Source organism: Pseudophryne corroboree, chromosome 4 (assembly GCF_028390025.1).
Source record: "Pseudophryne corroboree isolate aPseCor3 chromosome 4, aPseCor3.hap2, whole genome shotgun sequence".
Lineage (NCBI taxonomy): Eukaryota > Metazoa > Chordata > Amphibia > Anura > Myobatrachidae > Pseudophryne > Pseudophryne corroboree.
In genome coordinates, this window is record NC_086447.1 from 843,432,726 (window position 1) to 843,450,124 (window position 17,399).

The 17,399-nt window shown below is 45.3% G+C and overlaps 1 long non-coding RNA gene across 3 annotated transcripts in view; it reads right to left on the reverse strand.

Moving 5' to 3' along the window:
• Positions 1 to 310: 310 nt before the first annotated feature.
• LOC134910506 (uncharacterized) overlaps positions 311 to 17,399 on the reverse strand; it is a 208,182-nt gene continuing 191,093 nt past the window's right edge. For all 3 annotated transcript variants that reach the window (XR_010176220.1, XR_010176217.1, XR_010176218.1), the window contains 2 exons: positions 1,866 to 2,031; positions 311 to 674 (listed from right to left, as the gene is read on the reverse strand). This is a non-coding gene — a long non-coding RNA (uncharacterized LOC134910506). The remainder of the gene's footprint in view (positions 675 to 1,865; positions 2,032 to 17,399) is intronic.

Sequence of the window (17,399 nt, forward strand, 5' to 3'; positions counted from 1 at the left end):
TAGATGGAGATGAGCCTTTACTAGCAGGGTAAAGATGGTCATTGAGTAGGGGAGAGCTGCGAGTGAAATGTGTCGAGAGGAGGGCATCACCATACAGCGCTGTCACTGCTGCTCCCAAGGAAGTGACAGCAACTCCAACCACGTCTGACTTAGGCCCACTATAAGCATCGCAAGAAACGCAACATTGCCAATATTTCTTGACCAACTTGCCAGTGAGAAGTTTATATAGAGCGTGTGGTATAGAGCTGGCACTCGTCGCTTGTAATGCAATGGAAATGGGTGCCTTTAGTAAATTGGTGGATATTCGTTGGGAAAAAGACTGCGGCACTCCAATAGTAAATGCAAACTTACATTTTAGTAGAATACATGTGTCAAACACAATACCATTATGCCAACGTTTCGGTGCAGCTAAAGCACCGTTCTCAGGGCTGGCATGCTGACGAATATAGAACAAACAAGATGAATAGTTTAAATTGACCTAAAAATAGGTCCAGGACCACCACGCCACAGGAGGGCCGGGTTCAGGCCGCGCGTCCGCCGGCTGGAGATCATGGGCATCACTTCCGGTCAGACGGCTTCCGCCGTAGTTGCCAGGGCAATGTGTACAACGTGCAGCGTTGTCCGGCTACTGTTGCCAAGCCTCTGTGGCATCTCCCTGGCCCCATCGCGGAGAACTGTGGAGAAACAGGCTTGAGTCATGTATAACAATAAACATTACTCATTGGGGGGAATTCAAATGTTTGAAAAGTCGGTTGGGTGTCTGTTTTTTTCCTGTCTATTAGATAGGAAAAAACAGACACCCAACTGAGTATTCAAACAATTGAATATCCCCCATAATGTTAAACAATACTATTAGACAGACTATATGGCCCTGGACTCTGGCCTGCATAATAAATACATAATGCAATAGGATCAAGCACCATAAATACGGCAAAAATGTAGAACTACAGGAGAAAGCATCTATGATATACGATGCATATATCGCAAGATAAACGAGGCTGAGATCTAGCACGTTACCATAGTATTAAAGCAAGTGTTTATATTATTATATTATATGAGGTAAGTATACCCCTTTCACGTCGCAAAAATAACCCGGTATCGACCCGGCATATTGCCGAGCCGACACGGGTCAGTGTGCGATGTGAAAGGGGCCTTGGAGAATTCCCAGGTCCCCTGACCCGGTAATTCAACCCGGGTAATAAGAACGGTTATTCCCGGGTAGAATACCGTGTCAGTGGCAGTGTAAACGGGTTCCCAGGTCGATGTGACCGGGACCCGTTTATTGCATAGGGAGAGGTGGTGCAGGCTCCACCCCCCGCCGCTATGGCAACCGACTTGGCATATTGCCGGGTCGGGAAGCCAGCGCAGAGGCTCCAATGTCGGATCCCACCCAGGAAGTACCCGTTTCCAATTCCCGGGTGGGATCCGGCATTGGAGATGTGAAAGGGGTATATGGGGGCTGGATGAAGTGACACGGGTGAGATGTGACTGAGTAGCAGAGAGGGGGTGGATAAGTGGATAGAGATGAGGCAGGGAAGGACAGGACGTACAGCGGGACAGGGCAGACTGAGGGGCAGCCTAGGGTGATCCGCTCTTTACCAGTCTAGATCTCTTGATTTTTTATTTTTTTTAATTTTTTTATGATTCCCCACTAATTATTTAATTGTTATTTGGTTTATGATTTTTCCCCCGCTAATTATTTAGTTGTTATTTGGTTATCAGATGGTTTTACAATACCCCAAAATGTGTCCCATGCAGTTATTTTCTAATTCCTTAAATCTTTCCTGTCAGAATACAGCTTAGCAGATGAGATGGGCCAATGGCTAAATTCTATGTTTCCAAGTTTAAAAAGTAAAACTACTAACTGTATAATTTTCTCCCTGACTGGTTTCCACCCTTCTTGAAGTTGTGAAGCAATCTCTGCTTCCACATGTGGTCCTCACTAATAGCTCATTCCTTCAGCATTCCTCTATTCACTGGTGGTGCATCCAGCTGCCGCCTGTGACTCACATGATCCATGACTGCAAATAACTGAAATGGAACAAAATACAATTATCCTTGGCCAAGGAACGATCTGTAAATGCAAAGCAGATTAGGCAACCAGGGAACTTGTTTAGAGTACACGAGTGAACGTTAACGAGAAGGTAGCAAGAATAATAAATTCTGTAGTGTATGTTATTATTTTATTTTATTTTACATCAAATTTTTGTTTAATGACAGATTTCAGTTCCAAGTAAGAGTGGAACATTTAGCTGTTGCCAGATTAGATGCCGTGTAAAGTTTGCCAGAGACTATTGAGAAATGAAACTGAGCGTTCATACGTAATTAGAACAGATACATACTGGCACTTTTTTGCACCCGTTTTACATGCAGTTCAGATGTAATCATTAATCTTTGTAGCTAATGAGAAGTGAGTACACACTTATTAGTATGGCAAAAACATGGGTGTAGTACGGTTTGCCGGCGGTCGGGCTCCCGGCGACCAGCATACCGGCGCCGGGAGCCCGACCGCCGGCTTACCGACAGTGTGGCGAGCGCAAATGAGCCCCTTGCGGGCTCGCTGTGCTCGCCACACTGCGGGCACGGTGGCGCGCTACGCGCGCCACACTATTTTATTCTCCCTCCAGGGGGGTCGTGGACCCCCAAGAGGGAGAATAAGTGTCGGTATGCCGGCTGTCGGGATCCCGGCGCCGGTATACTGTGCGCCGGGATCCCGACAGCCGGCATACTGAAGACCACCCCAGAAACATACCTCTCAACATTTACATATGGCAAATCTGTTCAAAAAGGGCCACACCCTGATCCACTCAAACTGCCCCATCTGCCCATATTATCCCACTTTGGGCCGTTTCATGGCCCGCGTATCAATATTGTCTCCAGGGACGCCCAAGGGGCAGGCCTTGGCCCTGGGAGGGAGTGTGGTCATGGTGGGGACATTTCTACACCCCCTTGTCCCATGCATAACTATAACACTCCCGGGGAGCATAGTCGTGGTACACCCTGAGCTCTCAGGCAGGGCCAGATTAAGGGGGGGGGGGGGCGATTGGGGTTAACGCCCCCCCCCCCCCCCATCCCCCCTAACTTACAGATACAGCCACACTCACTTAGGAGCTTTCTGTTGCAGCAGCTCTGGGCACGGGGGTGAGCTGCGATGTCATCGCGTCTGCAGTGAAGGGACCCGCAGCCAGCCGGCGGCTTTGTAATGAGTCATTCTTACTCTAGTGTGCTGCTGCTCAATCGCTGTGATTAAGAGAATGCCGTCCGGCCGGAGGAGGACAAGGAGGAGGGACAAAAGGAGGCTGCTTCTGGGACTAGTCAGATGACATGTATGTATTATGTACTGTCAGACAGCTCTTTTCTGAATAACAGTACAGTGTTGTGGCAGTGTCCTGTCAATGTTACTGCACTTTGTGTTGGCAGGCAGTGTGACAGGGCAGGGGTGCAGATAGTGAACTGCATTAGGAGAAGCTGCAGTTGCACTCACTTCCGATGTTTGATTATTCTGTAACGTTATTTATCAGGTATGTGTTTCTTTCTATGCATCTTATATTCTCAGAAATAATGCTATGGGAACTTTTGGTATATTGGATGTATCAAGGCAGTACATTAATGAGCAGCCAGGTTATATGACACTGCATTATCTGAGGCGGGCAGGTGTTGCATACAGGAAGACTTAGGAATACACAATTTTTATTGATTAAACTTGCAGACACGTCTTCGGGTTTTATGTAAGATATCTAATGCAAGCCTGTTTACCCCATCGTTTTTCAAGTGCGGTGGAACTGTAAGTTCCAGCATGCCCTGCTCTTCCCAGGGCCCTTCTCTCTCAGCCTCCTCCTGACTGACTGGGAGCTACAGGTGACGTGGCCCTGCTCTTGCCTCCGGGGGATGACATCACAGTCTAAAAAATGGGTGGGACAGGACTGGAAGTGGGAGGAGTAATGAGTAGAGAGAGGAGGAGTCTGTATTAATTTTTTAAACCCCCCTCAAAGAACAGTCTAGATCCGTCCCTGCTCTCAGGACCCCACAAAGTCCCAAGCCCAGGTAATTTGTGCCCTCCCCCTGGCTGTCCCATGAAAATTGGGGCAATTAAGAGTTATGCAAGAAGCAGACTTGATTGTCCATGAAATGTCCAGGAAATTACAGTATTACTGTCATACCATCTTATAAAGATCTAAAGTATTTTTCGAGTCATTCAATCTATGAAGCTTGTTCTGTAGTTCCATAGTTGAAAGGTATCGCTCACGAAAATACACCATTTTGTCATTTCTCTTTTCCTATTACACTGGCCTCAGCAAACATTATGTAGATAGCTTGTGCAGGAGGACATAAACAAATCTCAAGTTAATGAATAAATAAGACAGACAATGCTAATTTATTCTCCTGTGAAATGGTGTATTCTGTATTTTTTGTTCATCTTGGCTCACAATTGCAATTGATAGAAAATATCCTTAATGTTTTTCAGTGATTTGGCACAGATTGAAGGGAGCCAATGCAATCTCCTAATCACAAGACTTGGCGCAGTCAGCAGGTGAGCGTTTCCAGGCTCCCTGCAAATAATTACTGCTTTCACAAAGGCGTACAAGATGCCTCAATTAGCATATCAACTCATATGCAGATGAGATTCTGCCAGAGGACATTACATGTATGTATAAACTTCCATGAAATGACTAAAGTTTGTATTCTGCCGTTTATTGCCTAAGGCTGATCATACATCAGGAAGATATCGCTCCACCAGCCAATCTGGCAGTGTGCGGGAGCAAATGATAATCACTTATTTGCTGCCACATACTGAAAAACGCCAAACAACAGCTGGTCCAGCTAGCTGGTTTTATTTTCCCAACTAATTATTCTAGTGTAGGGGAAAAGTCTCCCCCAGCTAAACGATAAGTAGGCAGATACTGGCCAGGAGTGTCCACATACTACCCCTGCAAGCCTGGCATCACCTGGCAGCGGCAGCAGAGAGGGAGGAGAATCGAAGCTCCTGCTGAATCAGCCCTGCATATGTCATCCTCCCCCATCTGCATCCCACAACCCGGGACCCTCCAACTCCCCCCTCCACAGTCAAGCACCCTGGACCCCCCTTTACCCCTGATCAGCACCCCACAATTGCATGCCTTCCTCTACTGCAAGTTTCTGCTTGTTGAAGTATTAATTGTCATTCTAAGGGCGGGATGTATTAAAATACATTGCCGCCCAGCGCAGCGATGTACTAACATATGCGATTAACATCGCAATGCGGTATCAATGTTGGTGGTGTGGTCTGCAGGCATCTTCGGCGGTCTTCGTCACCTCCCAGACCCGGGAGGTGACGTTTGCAGGGTGTCCCCAGGCTGCTCCTCTTCCCCCTGCAGCCGGAAGGACAAACTACTGTGCTGCGGGGGAGAAGGAGGTGGGGGGGGGCCGCACCGCAGCAGGAGGCATACTGGACGGAGATGAGCAGGGTCGTCTTGAGCGGCGAGGGACGGCTGCGGCAGGATGCGGTAAGAAGCCCATAGGGTTCTATAGGGTATCGCCACAAGAAGATGGCGATACCCTTGGCGTCGAAAACCCGGTGGCTGGGGGGTTAGTACATATGAAAAGGCGGTAAACCCCCCTAAAACATGGCTTTTACCGCATTTTCCCTTTAGTACATCCCGCCCTAAATGTTTTAGGTGTTAGACAATCTATCGCTGAGAACTTAATCAAAGTCAGATTGTTGGAATAGCTTTGGATAAGTGTTCTGTAATTTCCTGTGCCTTTTGAGGACTCACAAGAATTAATAATTTCACTATTAAACGAGGATAAAAAGCAGATTTTATACTTTACTGTTTTTATTATCTTTATAATAAACCCACATGTTAAGCAGAGTTTACAGCAATAAAACGAATGCATTTGCATTACTTACATCGCAACATGTTTTGCAAAGGTGGTGCAGATTTATGTAAATGAGGCCCCATGTTTTTTTTTTAGAAATTCACTCACAAAGAATGGGTGTGGTATGATATGCCGACATTCATCATATCAACATGAGAATGTCAACATAGTCATAATGTAGATGTTGATCATTTGTGCCGACACTAGGGGTGTGCGAGCAGTGCTCTGTTGACTATGTGATGATGTAAGAACGTCGACATATCACCCCTGGTGGCCCAGAGGTGAATTAATTGCCCACGGTGGCTGCAGCGGCTCCTGCGCGACTTCTGGGTCCAGGTGTCATGTGACTGCAATGGGTGCAGGAAGTGCAGTGTGGGTCCCCCTTGGCTCAGGGGCCCATGTGCACTGCACATACTGCACCCATTATAGACACAGGCCACTGTTATACCGGGCACTATGTAATAAATAAAAATGCCATTTAGAACATCTTGATCAGTATCCTTTTAAATGGTATATGCATATACTTATTGTGTAAGATAAATTATATATAATATGAAACATTTTTTGACAAAGGCAATATTTAATTTACAAAAAGTGACTTTCCAGGGACTGATTCATGGGGCGTTGTTGAGGACTGAAAAGAAATAGCTTCACACATTTCATGGCTGTGAAATGCACTTAGATGTCTATCTGCCATGTCAGAAGCTTCTATCATTATGCGGACAAGGGATGGAAAAATGATTCTGCAGTTGGATTTTGCCTTAAATGTTACAAATCAAAAGTACCATACAGCGGAATTAACTGACCGCCATTGTCACACTCCCCGGGGTGTTATAATAAATAAGGGGTCAGTCAGTGGTGCAAGTAGAAAAAATGTCTTACAGGTACTGTGTGCGCGCGTGCCAAAAATGGGCGTGGCCAAATGCCATATGGGCGTGGCCAATGGAAATGTGGGCGTGATACACATATGGGGGAGGGGCAGATACACATATGACCCCCACAGTGCCAGATACACGTTGCCCCACAGTGCCAGATACACGTTGCCCCACAGTGCCAGATACACATTGCCCCACAGTGCCAGATACACGAATGCCCCACAGTGCCAGATACACGAATGCCCCACAGTGCCAGATACACGAATGCCCCACAGTGCTAGATACACGAATTCCCCACAGTGCCAGATATACATTGCCCTCACAGTGCCAGATATACATTGCCCCCCACAGTGCCAGATATATATTGCCCACAACAGTGCCAGATATACATTGCCCCCCACAGTGCCAGATATACATTGCCCCCCACAGTGCCAGATATACATTGCCCCCCACAGTGCCAGATATACATTGCCCACAACAGTGCCAGATATACATTGCCCACAACAGTGCCAGATATACATTGCCCCCCACAGTGCCAGATATACATTGCCCGCCACAGTGCCAGATATACATTGCCCCCCACAGTGCCAGATATACATTGCCCACAACAGTGCCAGATATACATTGCCCGCCACAGTGCCAGATATACATTGCCCGCCACAGTGCCAGATATACATTGCCCGCCACAGTGCCAGATATACATTGCCCCCCACAGTGCCAGATATACATTGCCCGCCACAGTGCCAGATATACATTGCCCGCCACAGTGCCAGATATACATTGCCCCCCACAGTGCCAGATATACATTGCCCGCCACAGTGCCAGATATACATTGCCCCCCACAGTGCCAGATATACATTGCCCCCCACAGTGCCAGATATACATTGCCCCCCCACAGTGCCAGGTATTCCTGAAGCAGCAGAATCCCCCCCCCCTCCCCTTCCCCTGCTCACCGCTGCTGCTGACTTGTGTGAGGGGAGGAGAGCGCAGCCTGCGCCTCTCCTTCCCCTCAGTCTCCGGCGGGTGAGTTCAATCTTCAGCGCCGATCCGTGAGCCAATCAAAGCTCCGCGAGCTCTGATTGGCTCACGGGCGGCGCTGATTTGAAAGAAGACATTGAGGGGCAGGAGAGGCGCAGGCTGCGCTCTCCTCCCCTCACATCAGCGGTAGCAAGCGGCGGCCCGTCGGTGTGGGTACGGCGTATCCACGGCGAAATTCTTAAGGGTATGCTGTACCCACCCGTACCTGCATACTTGCACCGCTGGGGTCAGTACAATGGCGTATCTATAATGGGGGCCAGCACTGCATCCCCTGCACACATATACTTACCTCTCTGCGGTCTCCAGAATCCCACGCTGACCAGCATCCCAGCACTGCATGCACAATAGAGTCTGGCAGAAAGCCACAGTATACTATGCTGCCAGAGAGGAGGGGTCCCGCATGGAGCCTGCACATGTCATGGAGCCACTCCCCTCTTAATGCATTTGTCTGTATGCTTTTGTTTTCTGGGAGTCTCCCATGTGACTGCTGTGATATGCCTCCCCCCCCCACCTCCAAGATACCTTCCTGCCCACGGCCGGTACGAGACCTTGTGACGCTCAAGGCAAAAAGTTCCATTGCCCCCCCCCCCCCCCCGGCAAGGAAGACAGGGTTAGTGAAATAGGGGTGTGGCTTCATAGTGAAGGGACGTGGCCACAGAATAGTACCATTTCACATTACACTGCACAGTAGTGTCCTTCAGTCACATTACACCACACAGTCAGAGGCGGAACTACCGCCAGTGCAACCAGTGCGTTGCACTGGGGCCCGCCACTGTCCAGGGGCCCTAAGCATGTAATGAGTCAAACTGACTCATTACATGCCGCTGTGTGCTGCGGGCAACCGCTGCCCGCAGCACACAGCCACCCGCAGGACACAGGAGAGGAGCGCAGCAGTCACGGGGGGAAGGAGGAGGAGGGAGGTGGAGGAGGGAGCCGCAGCAGCGCTTTGTTACTGGTTGAGGCGCTGCTGCTGTCCCTCTGCTTCACTATAGGCTGTCTTCCGTCACTGTGAAGCGTATCCCAGCCATTCTCAGCGGCGGAGAACAGCCTATAGTGAAGCAGAGGGACAGCAGCAGCATCGACTCCACCAATAACACAGCGCTGCTGCGGCTCCCTCCTCCACCTCCCTCCTCCTCCTTCTCTCCTGCCTGGGATCTCTGCCAGAAGCTGCACCAAGGAGCCTGAGCCAGCGGAGAGGGTAAGTATAATTCTTTCTTTCTTTCTTTCTTTCTTTCTTTCTTTCTTTCTTTCTTTCCAAAAAGGGGGACTGTCTGCCGTAATGTGTAAAAAAGGGGGAATCTGCCTGCCGTGATGTGTAAAAAGGGGACGCTGCCTGCCGCAATGTGTAAAAAGGGGGGAATCTGCCTGACGTAATGTGTAAAAAGGGGGAATCTGCCTGCCGTGATGTGTAAAAAGGGGGAATCTGCCTGCCGCAATGTGTAAAAAGGGGGAATCTGCCTGACGTGATGTGTAAAAAGGGGGAATTTGCCTGCCGTGATGTGTAAAAAGGGGACGCTGTCTGCCGTAATGTGTAAAAAGGGGGACGCTGTCTGCCATAATGTGTAAAAAGGGCACGCTGTCTGCTGTAATGTGTAAAAAGGGGACGCTGTCTGCCGTTATGTGTAAAAAGGGCACGCTGTCTGCCGTTATGTGTAAAAAGTGTACGCTGTCTGCTGCTATGTGTAACAAGGGCACGCTGTCTGCCGTTATGTGTAAAAGGGGACGTTGTCTACCGTTATGTGTAAAAGGGGACGCTGTCTGCCATTATGTGTAAAAAGGGGACGCTGTCTGCCGCTATGTGTAAAAAGGGCACGCTGTCTGCCGTTATGTGTAATAAGGGGACGCTGTCTGCCGTAATGTGTAAAAAGAGGAATCTGTCCGCCGTAAGGTGTAAAAGGGTCTCTACCTGGTGTAGTGGTGCTACTGTGTGGCGTAATTTGAATATTGGAGACTACTGTGCACCGTTTTATGAATTGGTATTATTTTGTGGCCACACCCCTTCCCCACAAAGCCACGCCCCTATGTATTTTTGCGCGCACCTACGCCGCGCACTGCCCCTGTTTTGCATGCAGGGGTGGGGCTCCGATGCCGTTTCTTGCACACAGTGCTAAAATGTCTAGTTATGGCACTGTTGCTAGGTATCCATTTCTCAGGCCCTGAGCATGTCCCCCTCACCAGATCCTCTCCAGGGGTGAGGGGGTGGACTTGGATGGGGGGGAGTCCCAAAGCATTTTGTCGCACCTGGACCCACCGCTCGCTAGTTCCGCCACTGCACACTGTAGTACCCCTTATACCATGTTAGAGCCCCTTACACACATTACACCACAGTAGAGCAGAGCCCCTTATACACATTATGCCAGGTAGACTTGTGATATTGCTATGTAGCGGGTTCGTACCTGAAGCTCGTTCGTCTTCGTGATCGGCCGTATCCACTCTTCAACGATGTTGAGGCCAGCGACAATCCTTTCCGTCACCTGTAAGGCTGGGGCAGAAGGACCAGGAGAACCCCTGAAGAACAACTCAAACACACTACACTCAAGGACCACTACACATGGGGAGGGGGGGGGGGGCGGTGACAACCATTTATTGCACTGAAGATATCAGTCACCGCTATAACCCAATTCTCATTAAACACAGTTGCATAGGTTGAACATTACTACAATACCCTTAGTCTTTCCCTTTCTATAACAGTGTTCACAGTTTAAACATCTCAAAGGTACCACTATGACTGAATCAAACAATCAAATATATCACATGAAACTCTACCCAATCCAGATGCTCCCATTTATATTGTCCAAACAAGATGTCCATTCTATTAACAAAGCCCTTACTAAATTTATTTGGGCAAACAAACGTCCCCGCATCTCACTTATTAAACTAAAACAACCCCTCTCACTTGGTGGTATTAATCTCCCCTGTCCTGAAGACTATTCCCTAGCCGCCAACTATAGATATGCTCTGGATTGGATAGGGGATTGTGACAATTTCGTTAATGGAGCTTTGGAACAGGCTCTCTCACCTCAACACACTCTAGTACACTTGTTGCATTTTGCTGCTATTCCCCATCAACATGACGCTCTTCATAATCCATTAATATATACGCCATGTATAGCTTGGCGTAAACTCAGGAAACGCCTAGGCCTATCCCTAACGGATTCTTTATTTCAGCCTTTGTGGTGTAATCCGCGCTTTCAGGGTGGAGAAGATAATAGGATTGTTCACGGTTGGCATCTCCAGGGTCTCTCCCTTCTATATCAATTTTTGAATACAGAATGCTCCGCAATATTGACTATAGCACAACTAAAAGAAAAATTCCCCACTCTTCATTTTCCCCTGTTTGCCTTTTTCCAAATCCGTAGTTTCGCCACTAGCATAATATCACGACTACACCCTCCTGATCGCACCTTTCCCCTGGATGGTCTGGTACGACAGTCCCCAGGAGCACCGTATAACACTTCTTTAATATATTCTCACACTAGGCGGAGGTTGGATCTATCTAAGCTCACAACAGGGATGGCCAAATGGATAGACGACTTCCCAGACACCGATCTTCTGACGGTGATTCAGTGGTGTGGTTTACTAAATAAGCAACTAGTCTCATCTTCCTATGCAGAGATGCACTTTAAGATATTACATAGAGCCTACTACACCCCTAGACTTAGGTTCCTCACTGGAGTATCTGACAACTCTTTATGTTTTAAATATAACTCCCCCGATGCCGATATTATTCATTGTCTCTGGACATGCCCGGTAGTACAGTCATTTTGGATGGCAGTCCAAACCTATATTAATATGGAACTTCGCATCTCCTTTAATATCACTATGGCCTGGGCTTTCTGGAACTCCGTGCAGACCCAGGATCCCCCACATTCCAAAGGAATGAAATTACTGTTGGCTCGTGTGGCCGCTGCAGCAAAGAAAACTATTCTATCCCAATGGATAAATTCGGAGCCGATACCCCTCTCCCTCATGCTACCACGTTTAACGTATCTCTATCAAATGGACTGGGTTGATTGTTCCCTGGATGCGGAGTCCCGCGCCCCATATTTTTTTGCCATTTGGTTACCCTACTTACATACGCTGCCAACTGCTACCAGGGAATATGTGCGCAGAGTAGTTAGGTTAACAACGTGGTATAATACGGAATCTCTCATTCAAGGCTCACTCCCCTTTTAAATCTGTCAACTGTTATTGCATTCCCCCGTTTGATATGTATATGGTTGATTGTCCTCTTAACCTTGCCTATACTGACTAAAGTTTTGGTTCAGCTTTTTGATTGATAATATCTGTACACCGCAGTGATTGATGCATTCTCGCAAACATTGTGACATATGACCTGTATTTTATTACATGTTCCCTTCTCAATAAATATATATTTAAAAAAAAATATATATATCACATGAAGGATACAAAAAATGAACTGTCCCAAGGCGCAAAAATAGACTTATGCAGCTAGATACAAACAAAGGGACCACCAATACCCTATAGTGGAAACAATGATGCAGAGAAAAGATTGTAGCTAAGCGCTCAGTCCTGTATCAACATAATATGTCCCATGTAAAACCTTTTTTTTGGAAGCAGAATCTTCTTACAGGTCACCACACTTCTTGTCAATGATGTATCAGTCCTTAATCGTCAGTTCATACGATTCCTTCCAAAACTGGATGTACCTCAGAACAAACCAAATTAAAATAATATGGTGTAGTATTTCTATATATGAATGGTGACACCCATGTGCGAACAAGAAGGTGTGAAATATTCTGCGTACCAAGACTCACACTTATTAGAGAGGAGTAACTCCCATAAAGGTATCTTTCACCACCAGTTTCAGACAACGTGAGTAAGTCAGCCGTACACACCCCTTCATTCAATGATCTCAGATGTTTAGATGTACCGTACTCACATAATACGTAGTGAGTACACTCCCATAAAGGTATCTTTAATCACCGGTATTCCAGGGTATCTTCTATGGGTCATCCGATCTCTTATTAATGATGTATTCTTATTTAGCAGTTCTTATGATTCCCTCCAGTGATATATAGACCTCAGGACAAACCAGATATAAATAACATGGTGTAGTATGTCTAATGAAGAGTAATGACACCCATGTGAGAGTGGAAGAGGGGTGAAATTTTCTGCGTACCGGAACTCACACTAATCAGAAATACGTGACCCCCGTAAAGGTTTCTTTAGCCACCGATCTCTAATACCGTGGATGAGCTAGCCGTGCGTACACCTTCATGCAACAATCCCAGTAAAATAACGTACCGTACTCACACAGTATACAGCGAGTACGTTCCCATAAAGGTATCTTTAGCCACCAATATTCATTCGTGTATATAGAGTCACCGAAAATGTCCCTCCAAATTATTCAGCTGGTGCGGGACGTACAGTACTCACATGACACATGACGGTTATACTCATATAACGGTTTCTTTGGTTTTCTTCTAGGGCAATGGGATGTGTGTAAATTCTCCCAAATGGGGGAATTATGACCCAAAAGGGCACTCTTAAAATCCATAAAATTTATTTGTAAACAATTTCTAAAAATATGGGGTAACAGATGGCAGATGGAAAAATAGTATACCTGAAAGGCAATCTCGGCCGTGAATACCCGACAGGAAAGACAGAACCGTCTGTACCCAATAGCGTGATGGTGGTCAGTAGCACTCCTAGACCAACATGTTTCGACTAAAAAGTCTTTTTCAAGGTAAAGGAGAGCTCCTGGGTGCAATTACTTTTATCAGTTCCTATGTGCACTTCAATTTCCGGACGCCACATACACGTGGCCGTTTTCTTACTTATTTACTGCACTTCCGCCAACCAGCCAACCACAGCCGGATGTAGGAAGTGAGACGTATAAAGACAGTGAATCGTAGTCTGCAAAATAGACTGAATAAGACCCGTAACATGAAGAAACAATATAGACATGCTAATAGCAGTAATAGATAGATTTGTAGCCAAAATATAAACTTATGTGCCGATCCTTACAGATACCGCCGGGTGACTTCCGCCAACCACCGGCATACTTATTCCAGCCAGACGCAGCCAGATGTCGTCACAACCGGATGTGGCTCCCTTCATGTATATAGACATTAAAGGAGCCGCTTAACCCGTAAATATTCACATGCTGAGCCTGGCGTGACTATTTCCATTTTAACCTTGTTTAATACATATAAACATGAACACCTCCTTCCAGTTTTAAAAACTGCATAAGCTTGTTCCGATACGTCACTTCCGCCCTCCAACCTATATACGTCCTGCCAACCATGCTCCAATAAAGCAATGCCCAATTGCCAGAACTAAAACAAAACTATATCCCAATTCCCCAAAAATAAGGTCATATATATGTGCTAGGAATGATTGAAGGTTGAAAAGGAGTTAGCACCCAATTTTGAGCTAACATATTGTTATTCAATAATTCCGTCCCATATGCACATCAACATGTACAGATATAGTTAAAATAAAAGCAGATGTGTCATGTTGGATGGCATAAGGTAGGAAAATAACATGAAACTACAGAAACCATTTTAATTCAAATTCATGATTCAGTCCTCTGGGGGCCAGTGTATTCAAATCATATATCCACTTCATCTCCTTCTTCGCTAAAGCGGAATCTTTATTTCGGTTCCGCCAACTGTCCTTTACCTGATCTATACCCCAGAAATTCTTTATATGTTTAACTGAACTATTGTGCACGTTTTTAAAATGTAAAGAGAATGGATGATTCTCATTCCCCTTTTTTATGTTACGTACATGTTCAGACCAGCGTACTCCTAGTGCCCTGGTGGTCTTGCCAACATATAACTTCTCACAAGAGCATCTAATAGCATAAATGCAATATTTGGAATTACAGGTAATGAATGGTTTAATCTGATATACAGAGCCCTCATGACTGAAACTTAATGTCTTTTTCCCGTCATTGGTGCATGCTTTACACATGCTACAGTCATGGCATTTATGAAAGCCCTTTTGACGGGTATGCATTCCACCCTTATCATTAGAAAATGCACTTGCGACTACTCTATTCTTAATGTTATCTGCTTTCCTATAGATGAACTGGGGACGTTCTGGCAATATGGTGGACAGTAAGGGATCTTTAAGCAGAAAGTGCCAATTTTTATGAAAGATGGCTTCTATGGATCTATGTTGGCTGTTAAATTTCGTATTTAAAGCTAGGGCATACGGATTTTTTCCTTTTTTTTTTCCCTTTATCTGTAGAATATTTTTTCTATCCATATTAGATAGTTCCTGAATCGAACCATCAATTTTCTTTGGATCGTAGCCTTTATTTATGAAGCGATGTTTCAAAAGGTGGGCTTCCTTTTCAAAATCCTCAATTTTACTACAGTTCCTTCGTAGCCTTGTTAACTGACCTTTAGGGACATTTTTAAGCCACCTGGGTAGGTGATTACTTGAAGTATGTATATATGTGTTAGAGTCAGTAGGATTGAAATAGGTGGTTGTCTCTTATCTTCCTTCTCGAATCATAATATTCAAATCAAGAAAATTCACTTTCTCTTGACTAATAGAAAACGTGAATTTGATATTAAGTTCGTTTCTATTGAGGTGTTGGCAAAATTCCTCTAGGGCCATAAGGTCACCTTTCCAAAGAAACATGACGTCATCTATGTATCCACCAATGGGCCAGGTTCGCTCCCCAGTCATGCCCATGCCAAACATGGGTTTCCTCCCAGTCGGTCATGAATATATTGGCATAACTGGGGGCGAACCTGGTACCCATTGCGGTTCCGACGTCCTGATTATAAAAAAACCCAGTCAAAACTAAAGTAGTTATTATTAAGGATAAGTTCGATCCCCTCTATAATCATATTTTGCAAATCATTCTCAATATTGCTATTGCATAGTGATCTTTTGATGGCTTCTATGCCATCTTTATGATTTATAATAGTATAGAGAGATGTAACATCTCCGGTGACCAAATAACAACCCTCAACATTTTCAATTAAATTTAATTTGTTGAGGATATCTTTAGTATCTTTAAGATGGGATTTACCTTTTATTACTAGGGGTTGAAGATGGTGATCAATAAAAAACGATAAATTTGATGTAATGGAATTAGTACCCGCGATTATGGGTCGCCTGGGTGGATTGGTCTCGCTCTTATGAATCTTAGGTAGCAGATACAGTACTGGTACCGGAAATTCACCATTGAGCAAAAATTGCTCCGTTTCCGTGTTTATAACACCAATTTCTTGAAATTTCTTAATAAATGTTTTCATAATGGAAAGAACCTTAATAGATGGATCGCCCCGGAGTTTTCTGTACGTATTACCTTCTTTTAACTGACGTTGTACCTCCTCAACATATTTAGTTTTATCTAGAACTACCCCCCCACCTTTATCGGCGGGTTTAATTATAATATCATCATTGTCACGCAAATTATTCAAGGCCTCTCTCTCACCTCGACTAAGATTGTGTCTGAAACCTGGTAGGTTGTCCTTTAGACTCCTAATTTCTTCAGTAACAATTTTATTAAACGTTTCAACAAAACATCCCTTGGCAAAACTTGGATTGAAAGTGGATGGGTTTTTAAAAGGATTACTGTTAGGGTCTGTATTCTCATTGGGGTTGTTTGTTTTAGTGGAAAAAAACTTTTTTAGTGCTAATTTCCTAATAAACTTCTGTACATCTATATATAGATCAAAGAAGTTAATCTGGCTACTTGGAGCAAACTTTAAGCCTTTCTCTAAGACTGTTCTCTCATCTTGGGTCAAGGTGTGATTACTAAGGTTAAATATTTTTGTAACCGTGAGGGTATCAGCCTCTGGTTTATGCGTATCTTCAACCCTAAGTTTCTTCTTAGAGTGGCGGTCACGTTTTCTATTACCCCCCCTTTTACCCCTTCTAAATGTTTTATTCTTTTTACATGGGGGTAAATTGGTGGGTTTTTCTAACGGTACCTGCTGTTCTGTATGCCCCACTCCAAAAAAACTTCATCATCATGTTCTCGTAGGGTCTCAAACCTATTTCTATGATGGGGAATATTTTTCTCCCTATGGCCCCTATCTCTCCAACTAAGAACTCGCTCTCCTCTGTTTTTTCTTTCCAAATATCTTTCATTTATTGTCCTGCCGGGATAGTCTGTATTGTATTGGTCCTGGGGATAATAGATGGTTCTCTTTCTCTCTCTAAAATTCTCTCTTTGTTTGGGTTTCATAGACCCAACGCCTCGATTTCCATCATAAGGTTCTTTCCGCGGTTCTGGAAATTTGGCATTGAGTCTGTTATCACGACTGGACCTATAGTGTGTATGGTATTCTTTTGTGCCAACTGTTCTGGAATCTGATATGATGTTTTTTGGGGTTGGCTTAACGGCACACTGTCCGTATTCAGTTTCGGATAGGGACTCCCTTCTATTCTTTAAAGAGACGTCCCTATAGTACTTCTTCTGCTTTCTAGTAATGATTTCCCGCTCACTTTTCTTGATTTTGCCAATAATCAATTCCTCCATATTTTTTAAATCTTCTAAATCCCTAAACGGGGCAATGAGAGGTTCCAACTTATTGATCTGGTCCTCTAATGTCATAGCCTCCTTCCTTCTTTCCTGGACTATCAGCTCCATCAGGGAAAGGGAGCAAGTATGAAGTATGTGTTCCCACTTACTTT